Consider the following 11,483-nt stretch of genomic DNA (forward strand, 5'->3'; position numbering starts at 1 on the left):
TGAAAAGTCTTTAATTTCTCTGGCGGATACGTTGCGGTTGTGCAGGCAACCAGTAATACATTTTTAATTTCTGGCGGATGCGCCATTTTTCTTGACATTGCCCCTTTCAAATTTGATCGTCCTGATCAAGGTTTCCGGTCTGGTATCTCTTCAATCGAACCAGATGAACTACTTTCATCTTACTTCTAGGGCTGCGTTGAATCCGGTACACAACATCATTTATCCTCTTGATGACTGTATAAGGACCTTCCCATGCTGGAGTTAACTTTGGGGACTTCCTTTCTTGCGCTGTGGGTTATATAACCATACCATATCGTCCTGTTGAAATCCCGTAGAATTAGCTCTGAGGTCGTAACGAGCTTTCATCCGGTCACTGGCTAGCGTAATCTTACTTCTCACGGCCTTATGAATTCCCAATAACCTTTCCTTCAGTTCATCCGCGTAGTCCTTCACGTTCGTGGTGCTGTCGTCTGGTGATCCGAACACCAAGTCACAAGGCAAACGTAATTCTCGACCAAATAAAATCTCTTCGATGGTGAAAGTCCGGTGGTGTTGTGAACTGCACTTCTATATGCCATTAGGAATAGTGGTATATGCTGATCCCAATCTCTTTGATGTTCATCCACCATTTTCGAGAGATGTTCTTCAATGGTCTTATTGAATCTTTCGACCATCCCATCAGACTGCGGATGTAAAGCTGTTGTCCTAGTCTTGTGAATACCAAGCAGATCACACATCTTCTGGAACAGTCTTGACTCGAAGTTCCTTCTTTGGTCAGTGTGAAGCTCTAAGGGAATTCCAAATCTACTGAAGACATTATTGACCAATACTTCAGCTACAGTCGATGCTTCTTGGTTTGGAATGGCAAAACTTCTGGCCATTTACTGAAATAATCCATCGCTACTAAAACGTACTTGTTGCCCTTTGTGCGTTTCAGGAATGGGCCTGCAATGTCAACAGCGATTCTTCTGAATGGCAGTCCAACGTTATATTGTTTCATTTTTCCCCTAGAGCGAGTGCTTGGTCCTTGGCTGGCTGCACAAGTTTTACATTGTCGACACCATTTCTTGACATCTTCGCAATAATCCACCCAGTAAAAACGATCTCAGCTTGCTCAAGGTCTTGTTTACTCCAAGATGGGCTCCAGTTTTACCACCGTGAATTTCTTCCAATACCTGGGTAACTTTCTTCCTTGGTACCAGTAACTGAGTTGTTACTGTCCTGCCATCCGCACTTTCCCACGTGCGCTTTAACAATCCATTCTCAATAACCAGTGAATTCCACTGAGCCCAGAGAGCTTTGAAAACGAGCCCTCTGTCCGCAATATCCTGCCACGGTGGTCTCTCGCCGTTACCTTCCTTTGAGCCGTAGTATTGTCTGATGTCTGGATCTTCCATTTGATCTTTCCTCAATTGTGTCGTCGTCCACTGTTCATCGGTTCCAAGTTTAAAACTCCTTATCATGACAGTGCCTTCACGTTGTTCCGTTTTGCAGCAGTGCATACATCGGTTTGACAGGGTCTTCTGGATAAACCGTCTGCGTTACCATGCATTTTCCAGCACGATGTTGGATGGTAAAGTGATACTGTTGGAGCCTCGAGCCATCGTGCTATTTGACCTTCAGGTTGTTTCATCTCCATAAGCCACTTGAGAGCCGCAATGATCTGTCCTAATTAAAAATTCTTGGCCGTACAGATATTTATGAAAATGATCAACTGCCTTCACAATTGCTAGCAGCTCCTTCCGGGTAACGCAGTAATTCCTTTCTGGTTTGGATAGAACCTCGACTGTAATATTCTATCACTCGTTCTTCGCCATCTTGCACTTGTGATAGCACTGCACCTATGCCGATATTGCTGGCGTCGGTATCCAGGATATACCTCCCTTGTTGTTGCGGGTAGGCTAGAATAGGACTTGAACATAAAGCCGCCTTAAGTCTTCCAAAGGCTACATCACAATCGGTGTTCCATTCAGCCGACTTCATCACCTGTAAGTCTATGTAAGGGTGCAGCTATATTGGTAAATCCCTTGACAAATCTTCTGTAATAGGTGCATAAACCCAGAAAACTTCTAAGTTCATGTTTGTCGCGAGGTTTAGGCCAATCCTTGATTGCAGCGATTTTCTTCTGATCGGTGTAAATTCCGTCTGCCGAAACTACATGACCCAAGAATTCCACTTTGTCGCTGGAATAAGCTACACTTCTTCGGGTTCAAGCACAGGTGCGCATTCCTTATGCGGCCGAACTTCTTCTAAATTTCGCAAATGCTCCTCAAAAGTTCTTCCCATAACCAATACATCGTCGAGGTAAACCAAGCACGTTTTCCAAGTTAATCCTCTTAACACCACCTCCATGAGACGTTCGAAAGTGGCTGGAGCATTGCATAATCCAAACGGCATGACCTTGAATTGATATAGTCCGTTTCCTGTAGAAAAGCCGCGTCTTTTCTTTTGTCTTCCTCGTCTAGACCAACTTGCCAGTATCCACTCTTTTAAGTCGAGAGTGGAGAACCAGCACGAACCTGCCAGAGTTGTTAATGTGTCATCTATACGTGGCAGTGGGTAGCTATCCTTCTTAGTGACGTCATTGAGCTTCCTATAACCACGCAGAATCGTGTACTACCATCTTTCTTCGTCACCAAAACAACAGGAGATGACCATGGACTTGATGATTCTTCGATTACCCATCTTCTAACATCTTATCTACCATTGTCTCCATTTCTTGTTGTTTGAAAGGGCACCCTTCTAGGACGTTGTCGAATCGGCTGAGCATGACCAGTATTAATCCGGTGCTTCACAAAATCCAAGTTCTTCCACTGTTGTTCTTCTCAAAAAATACTGCCATGCTTTAGCAGGAACTGCTTGGCCTTCTTGTTTCTCCTCAGGTGTTAGGTGATCCCATGGCTGTTCTAGATGTTTTAGTGTTTCTTGGGATGCCTTTTTGTGTAACAGCTGACGACACTTCATCACATCGGGTGACACTTCTTACAGGTTCGCAGATGGCTATCTTGTCACCTTTTGGATCTTGACACAATTCGGGAAAACATTCGCAATTCTGATCGGTATATTCTTTGTCGGTGTTCACCAATGATTTTCCTACTAAGTACCTATCTTGTTTCTTGTCGCTACTTTGTACCAGTCCAACACAGCACCCCAGCGATTTTCTCCACTTTACCGAATACGATCTTCTCGGTATTACCAGGTATCACCACAGTTTCCGCTGATCTTACATCCATTCTTCCTGGTCCCTCGTCTGGAGATAACATGAACTCTTCATTTCCAATATTTAAGATATTTCTCTGGTGATCGAACGAAAATCCATGTTGACGAATCACATCCATGCCCAAGATGAAGTCATCTTCAATATCTGCCACTAAGACGCTATGCTGAAACTTCAAATTTCCTAACTTCAGTTCGACGATAGCCTCTCCCGTACAACGGCCATTTCCCCTGTAACTGTACGTGTACACACTCTTCTTCTCAGAGGCATCAGCTTCAATCCTTGCACTGAGTTAGCCCGCACCAACGAAACCATAGCGCCAGTGTCCACTGTCATTCGGATTCCTTTCCATTGACTTTCCTGTCGATCACCAAACTGTCAGCGGTTCTTCCTAGACTTCTAATGGAAAACAATACTCGCCCCTAGTATTGACTGATTTTAGTTTTCCTGGTGCCTACGTTCTCTGGATGGTGAACGGGATCGCATTTGGACACGGCAATCCTCTGTTTAATGTGGCCATTCCTGCCACATCTAAAGCACCTTATGTCCTGGAATCTTCTCTGGTTCTCTGTCTGGGTGTTGTTGACTCCCTTGTTTATTAGTAGCTCACATAGTTTGTCGACTTTCTTACACATCTTCTCCAAACCTCTGTGAGTGCTTTCGGGCTGTTCCTCAACCGTTACCGATCTTATCTTCGGTCTAGGGATGGCGCTAAAAGCAGCTTCGATTTCCAGCGCCCTGACCAGTGCTTCGCTGCTGGTAGAAAAGCGGGATATTTGCAGCGCCCTCTGTAATTCGTTGTCCCTCAGTCCGCTGATAAAGCACTGAGCAGCGAGTTCCTCCCTAAATCCTTCCGGTGCTTCTGGATATGCCAGGTGTACCAGCCGACGTAAGTCTGCTTCAAATTCCTGCAGACTCTCTCCGACCTCTGCAGGCGTGTCTTGATCTGGGCCTGGTAAAGTTGAGTGTCGATGTTGGTCGCCATATCTTCTGTCCAGTGCAGCGACCAAAGTTTGGTATTCCTGCTGTTGGGCTGCAGGAATAGTTTGCAAACAGTTCCAGGGCAGGCCACGCAGCGCGATGACAAGTGCTGCTGCTTTCTCTGGTCAGTCCATCCGTTGGCAGCGGCGGCTGCTTCAAACTGACGGTGGTACATTGTCCATGTCGTTTGTCCATCGTAGGTCGGGGCCTTAAGGTTTGCAGTTCCCGGAACGCCAGGTGTCCTTACTTGTACCTTGGTCTTCTGTAGGTCCATCTCCAACCTTTCTATCTTCTGCTGAAGGCGCTCCTCCAGATCTCTACGACTTCTTGGAAATGGTTCTCCTGTCGTTTTTCCAGGTCTTCAAAATTCTTCTGTAGTCGAAATTCCTGATTTTCCAAAGTTTTCTTAAGACGGTCCTGATCTTCAAATTTTTCTTTCTGACGACGCACTTCTAAATCTTCAACAATTTTCTCCAACCGTTCTTGTCTAATTCCTTGATTTTCTAAAATTTTCTGAATACGGTCCTGTTCTTCTTGTCTTTCTTTTTGACGTCGCTCCTCCAAACGAATTTCCAAATTACCCAGTATTTTCTCAAGCCGGTCCTGTTCTTCTTGTTTCTCTTGTTGTCGTTCAACTTTCAAATCTTCGAAAATGTTCTCAACCGGTCCTGTTCTTTGTTGACGTCGTAGTTTTCCTCTTCCTTTTCTCTTCTAATCGGGCTCGCTCTTCTTCTCGTTCTTTACGGAGTCTTTCTTGTTCTTCTGCTTTCTTTTTCTAGTCGGGCTCGCTCTTCTTCTCGTTCTTTACGGAGTCTTTCTTGATCTTCTGCTTTTTCTTTTCGCAGCCTCTCTTGTTCTTCTGCCTTTTCTCTTCTCATATTCTCCATAAAATCGCCTAATAGTTTGCTTACTTCCTCCATTTTCTTCGCTTGTTCCCTTGTACCAACCATAAAAATACTCTAATCCGGTCTAAAAATCCTCCAATCCACTTAATTTCTTCTTAAAATCCTCCTGAATCGCACTTCCGACACCAATTGTTACGGATTCCGTGGGTCCACTATTTAAACTCACGATAAAATACTTAACGAATTTATTTTCTCACTTTATATACAATTACTAACTTATAACACACAACAAACTAACTATTTATAAGATTCCTTCACCAAATTGTCCGATTTTCAATTTCCACGCGGTATATTCAAATTTCAAAAACTGTCTCAGTTGTCGATGGCTCCGGCTTATATACTCTATTGACTGCTTCTCGAAATTTCCCACCTCGGAAAGCGTACTTCTTCATACCAGACAATTCTATTGTCTGATTCCCTTACTTCTCGACTTGACTAAAAGATGGCGCCTGAAAAAGTCTTTTAATTTCTGGCGGATACGTTGCGGTTGTGCAGGCAACCAGTAATACATTTTTAATTTCTGGCGGATGCGCCATTTTTCTTGACAATAGTGTTTCATTAGATCATTAAAGGAATTTAAATTAGCATATATTTTTTGTGATTGTGTGTTATCATGATACAGGTAGTTGTATCATAGTGCCTTTTGCATGTTATTTACCTATTATATACTTATGTATTATCAGTAAATAGATGATAACATAGTACTAAAATGTCTTTTTAATAGTATGTTTATCTTTCCAATTCACTAGTTATTTGCAAAATGTATTTTGAACTAATTTAAGTCATTAATTGATCATCTTTCTTTTCAAGTTCCGGGATATTCTTTTTCATTGTTAAAAAAAATATATATATTTCCAATATTATTGTAATATAAATCGCAGCTCTAAAAAATAAATGATATTGTTTACTAATGTGTAATTTATTTACTATGAATTTTCTCTGAAAATAATAAGTCTTTAATAATATCATTGATTTGTTGTGTAAAGTTAATAGACATATTTTTAATACATTAAATTATATTAAAGTAATAAAAAATGTTTATTAACTTTAAACAGTAAGTCAGTGAGACTTATAAAAATATTTTTTTTTAAATTTCCCCTCTTTTAAGCCCCGCCCCTCCAATTCCCCTCAATTTAGCTAGTACTGCCAGGCGACACCAGGTGGCGTCTGTTTCCATTTTTTAACATGAAGTTAGCATTTCTTTAATGTACCTATTCCCTGGCACAAACTAAAAATCACAGAATTTACTAACTTTTTTTATTTAAAGACTATGAAAATAGGCAAAAAAACGAAAATTACTGACAAAGATTCAACAACAACACGATATTATATAAAATAAAAATAAAATAATGACTGACATTACGATAATTGTCAAATAATAAACGACAACGAACACGGCGCAATGTGACCAACATAGCGATAATAAAATTCGGTTTAAACAATTTTTGCAGCTTTAATCTAAATAAAATATCTGGTACAAGCATTTGCTCTATAAAGTAAAATGAAGAGCTGCTCGGTATCTTAAATTATACAACAAATTTAAACATTTTTGACAAAAATTTCATTTAGTCAGGTTTATAGGCTTTAATGTCAATTTCGAAATGAGTGATGACGTGTATCGGAAAATGTTTTGCGATTACCGTATATTATTTCTTTCTATGCGAATAAAAAACATGATACCTGTAAATTGATTTTTTTTACTTTATTCGATAGAAAATGACATATCATATGTCACCATTTGACATTCTCGCTTATGTATATACGCATTCGGCAGAAATTTATAAATATAAAGGTAATAAAGCATATAAAATATATATTACATGAAAAATCCTGGAGAAAAAGACGTTTCTGCAGTACTAGGTATGTCCCATGTATATTAAAAATAAGTAGTAAATAAACACTATTTCTGTATTTTTTAGATGCAAGAAAATTTTGTTATGTTTATGATCGGCGATTTTTTTGAAAATGGAAACAATTTACAGCAAGGTAAGATCATTTTTAACTATAGCCAACATTAGTTATCTCCAGTATGTGCGATTTATTGTCAATAATGCAATAAATCTGACTGATACAATCCGATTGTTATCCGACTAAAAGTCTCTTTTGCTTCTTTTTTGATTTATAAACCAGGTCTCTTTGGGAATAATGGACGCTTTTTTTAAACAGTATATTTGTATTTTATACCTACTGATATTTCTATTTGTTAATTTTAGTTTGGTTTGGTTATAAAAAAATGGTTATAAAAAATGTGTTTTTCTGTTTTCAGGTTTTTGTATAAGGCTCCTGTTTTCATGTTCCTGCCCCCGTTTTCTGTCCCTGATGGCTGTGAATACGTGTATTTATTTACAAATTAAGTCATGCTTATACCTTACTAATTTACGTTAAAATTGCATATAATTAAGTAATTGCTGTTGAAATCATTCAATTCTTTATTTTTTTTTTATATATATTTAGTCACGTTGTCTCATATTTCAAATAAATATGTTTGAATAAAATTTTGTTTTGTTTTTATTTATGATAAGAAAGAGTACAAAATACAGTTAAACTGAAATAGGGCCCGCCATTGAATAACCGGAAACGGAAATAAATACGACGCCATCATGTCAACCTGTCAATTGAAAAATTAGTTCTCCAGACGACAACGAAGGCTTTCGGTGGCGTATCGTGTTTCCAATGATTTAACACAGAGTTGACACTTCTTTCTAGTTAATTATTTTATGGAACAGACTATCGCAAGCTGTTGCTAGGATATTTTATTAATTTTAATTGTGTTTTTAGACATTGTGAATTATCGTAAACTAAAAAGTATAATTGAAACCACTAATTTATTCCTCTAATTGGGAGGTTCTGAATGAAGCTTTAGAATTCACTACTTTCATTTGAAAAAGCAAAACAGCCACAACTTACCAGGCGACTGGTCCTTCCACATGTACACGCCCCTCTGCGGCGAATTGGCCAGCTCCCTGATATTATCCACCGTGTTGTTCGACCGCGGATAGCTCAGCTGCTGCTCCTGCCTGACCAGCTCCCCTCCGACATGAACCGCCGCTGCGGACTGCCCCCGTGGTACTGCACGTGGTTCTGCCCCTTGAGAACCCGGCCCCTTCCCACGGGTCCCGCCTCCGCCGGCTGGAACTCGTAGTAGCTGCCGGCGGTGGGTTGGTTCGGGCGCATAGACCACGCCTATGAAGTCTGGCCTGCGCGGCTGCGTCGGCGTGCTCGGGTTGGACCTGCGAAATGCACAAGAAGCGACTACTACAGAGAGGCGCTCGAAAGGACTAGTACGAATCGGTTGGCCGTTCGTCGAAGAGGAAGTGTTATAAGCGAACCGTGGATTTTCGAGCGCCTCCGCTTTCTGTTTCTAGCGGGCGGTGGAGGAGGAGGAGGTGGCGGAGGAGAGGAAGGTTGAGGGCGGGATCGAGCGGTGGTGAGGCGGTCGTAGGTCAGGTCCACCTGTAAACGAGACAGAGTGAGAGGGGGCGTGCGCGTGGGTAGGCAGCGGCGCCGCCCACCTTAACCTGATGTTATGGGAGTGGTCGGTTGTTAGTGATGCGCGCGGCGATGGGCGTGAGTGGGTGAGGGAGTGAAGATGAGGTGTGCTGACGGGAGATTAGTCTTTTAGAACCCTCCGGTAAGGTGTTGATATTTAGTTAAAAATATTATACTGAAAGATTAGCCTAATAATTAACTAGAATCAAAATTAAATTAAGAACAAATAAAATAAATATGATGTTGAACATTTTATACACGAGTTTTTTTAAAAGATAAACTTGATTCATTACACTAACATTAACATAATAATAAAGTTAAAAATGGTAATAAATGGTCGTAAACACAGTGGTACGAACTGTATTCTGGAAAACTTTGGCAGTATATTCTGCAGCTAAAATAAGTAAAAAGTTCATATAAATGTATGTCCTAAAATGCGTAGTTTCGAGATACAGGGTGTAGAAGTTTCATTTTTAATTCGATTTGTTCCAAAAATTTCTGAACTAACGTTGATATTTGGATGAAAAATTGGTGTCTGGGAGTTTTTAACATGAGAAATTTGATTTTGATGTCAATATGACAACTACCTGTAGGGGAGCCACCTACTTATTTTTTAACTGGTTTGAAGAGAAATAACTTTTCGTACCTGTATAAAACTACTGAGTAAAAAATATACATTTATGACCTTTTCTACGTAAAGAAGGTCTCTTGGTAAGAATCGGTACAAGTAATGGTTCCCAAGATATTTGGAATTGAAATTACCAATACCTCCTATTACTGACATAAATTTCATTTATGAAACATGTTTTCTAAATAGTTATTAGACTGAAATGATAAACTTGAACTGATTTTGTGCCATAATTTCAACAGAGAAGTATTTTATCATAATTTTTCAAGAAAAAATATGTGATTAATTTAAAAAAAACTATTCGTCCAGAGGGATTCCTAGTAGCAAGCTATTTTGCAAGATCCAGCTATTCGGGTGGTGGGACTGCCATTTATGTTAAGGACTCTTTAGATGTAAGTAATTTTAATATAGTCAACTATTTTAGTATTGAAAATGTATTGAATGTTGCGCAGTATTTTTAGAAGATTTTAAAGTGTTTGTTTTGTCGATATATAGGTGCCCTCGGGTTGTTTTGTTACTTTTTAAATGTTCTGCAGAATATTTTAGGCAGGTTAGGGATTAACAGGAATATTGTTTTAGCGGGCGATTTTAATGTCCATTTTAATACAGGGCAGACAGAGGCTGTACAATTGTGTGATGTTCTTGAGAGCCACGGCTTTGTGCAGACAATTACCGCCCCAACAAGACAACAAGCATGTCTGGATAACATTTTTATTAATTTCTGTAAGGATTCTTTCTTATCGGACGTTGTTGATCTAAGTGTATCTGATCACCTGGGGCAGGAGCTCGAGCTTCTCTTGATGCGTTCTCAGGATCGTCTCTCTTGCGGAGAGAAAGGTGTAGGCCATTAACACAGAGGGGAATGTTAAGATTCTTTTAATTTGGTTGAAGCAAGTGACTGGGACTTTGTAAGTGGTGATTTAGACATTAACACCAAATTTTCACGAGTTCTGAAATTACTGGAGGGGGCTTATTATGAGTCGTTCCCTGAGAAAATCTATGTTGTCAGGTCTGACCAGGGTCTTAATATCAGCTGGTTTGATGATCACTTAAGGGCCATGCGTAGTCATCTACAACTACTTGGTGAATTGAGTAGACAGCATGATCATGCACGGATAAAACTGGAATACAAAAACTATAAATTACAATATAAAACGCCATTAAGGAAGCCAAAGTTAGATCATGTGATCGCATTATTGTCGGATCTAGTAACCCATCAAAAGCCGTGTGGCAAATCATTGACCAGCATAGAGGATCCAGTAAGAAGTGCGATCAAAAATGTGATATAACAGCGGATACATTTAACACCTACTTTACCAATATTGCTCAGGATATAGTAGAATTAATACCACCATCTCAGATTGATCCTCTTGAGTTCGTGCATGATTTTGCTGTCAGTGACACCCCATTCTTTTTCTCTGGCGTATCACCTGTTGAGATCAGAGATGTTATTGATGGCCTGAAAAATAAGCATAGCTCTGATGTGTTTGGATTAAATGTAAAGCTCATCAAGTCGGTCAAAAACCAACTAATAGGTCCTCTAAACTTATTAATCAGAGTTTCAGAGAAAACACTTTTCCAGATGCACTGAAGATTGCCCAAATAACGCCTGTTTTTAAAAAAGGCAACCCTGAAGATCCTGGTAATTATAGACCCATCTCTCTACTGTCTATCATCTTAAAGATCTTTGAGAAGTGTATTGCTTCCAGGTTAACGCATTTCATCGAGAGCAATAATCTCTTTACACCGTGTCAGTTTGGCTTCAGAAAAAATAGGAATACGGTTCTTGGTATCCTGGACCTTGTGTCTTGTGTTCGGGAGTCTTTTGATAGTCTTGACTTTACAGGGGCCTTATTTTGCGATCTGAGTAAGGCATTCGATTGTGTACCACATGACATACTGTTACAGAAGCTTGAAAGGTACAATTTTAGTCTGGATAGTATTAATTTCATGCGTTCCTATCTTACTTCTAGAGTTCAGGTTGTGAGGGTCGGTGGGGAGTCACCAGCGATGAGTCATGTTAATATTGGAGTGCCCCAGGGCTCAGTACTCGGACCAATTCTATTTTTGATATATATCAACGACTTACCATATATAGACTAAACATCTAAATTTACACTTTTCGCTGATGACACAACAGTGGCCTTCTCATCTGACTCATTGGAGGGTGCCATGGAGGGGAGTGAGGTAGTGCGCGGCCATGTTGAGGCATGGTTTTGTGCCAATAGGTTGCTCCTGAATCCTGACAAAACCAATAGGATGG

General features: G+C 40.0%; 1 protein-coding gene across 1 annotated transcript in view; it reads right to left on the bottom strand.

Annotated features, from left to right (window-relative positions):
- LOC115886235 (palmitoyltransferase ZDHHC5) overlaps positions 1-11,483 on the bottom strand; it is a 55,188-nt gene that overhangs the window by 18,967 nt on the left and 24,738 nt on the right. The gene's annotated exons all lie outside the window — the stretch shown is intronic.

The sequence above is a fragment of the Sitophilus oryzae genome, unplaced genomic scaffold (assembly GCF_002938485.1).
Source record: "Sitophilus oryzae breed Bouriz unplaced genomic scaffold, Soryzae_2.0 scaffold_476_pilon_pilon, whole genome shotgun sequence".
Classification (NCBI taxonomy): domain Eukaryota; kingdom Metazoa; phylum Arthropoda; class Insecta; order Coleoptera; family Curculionidae; genus Sitophilus; species Sitophilus oryzae.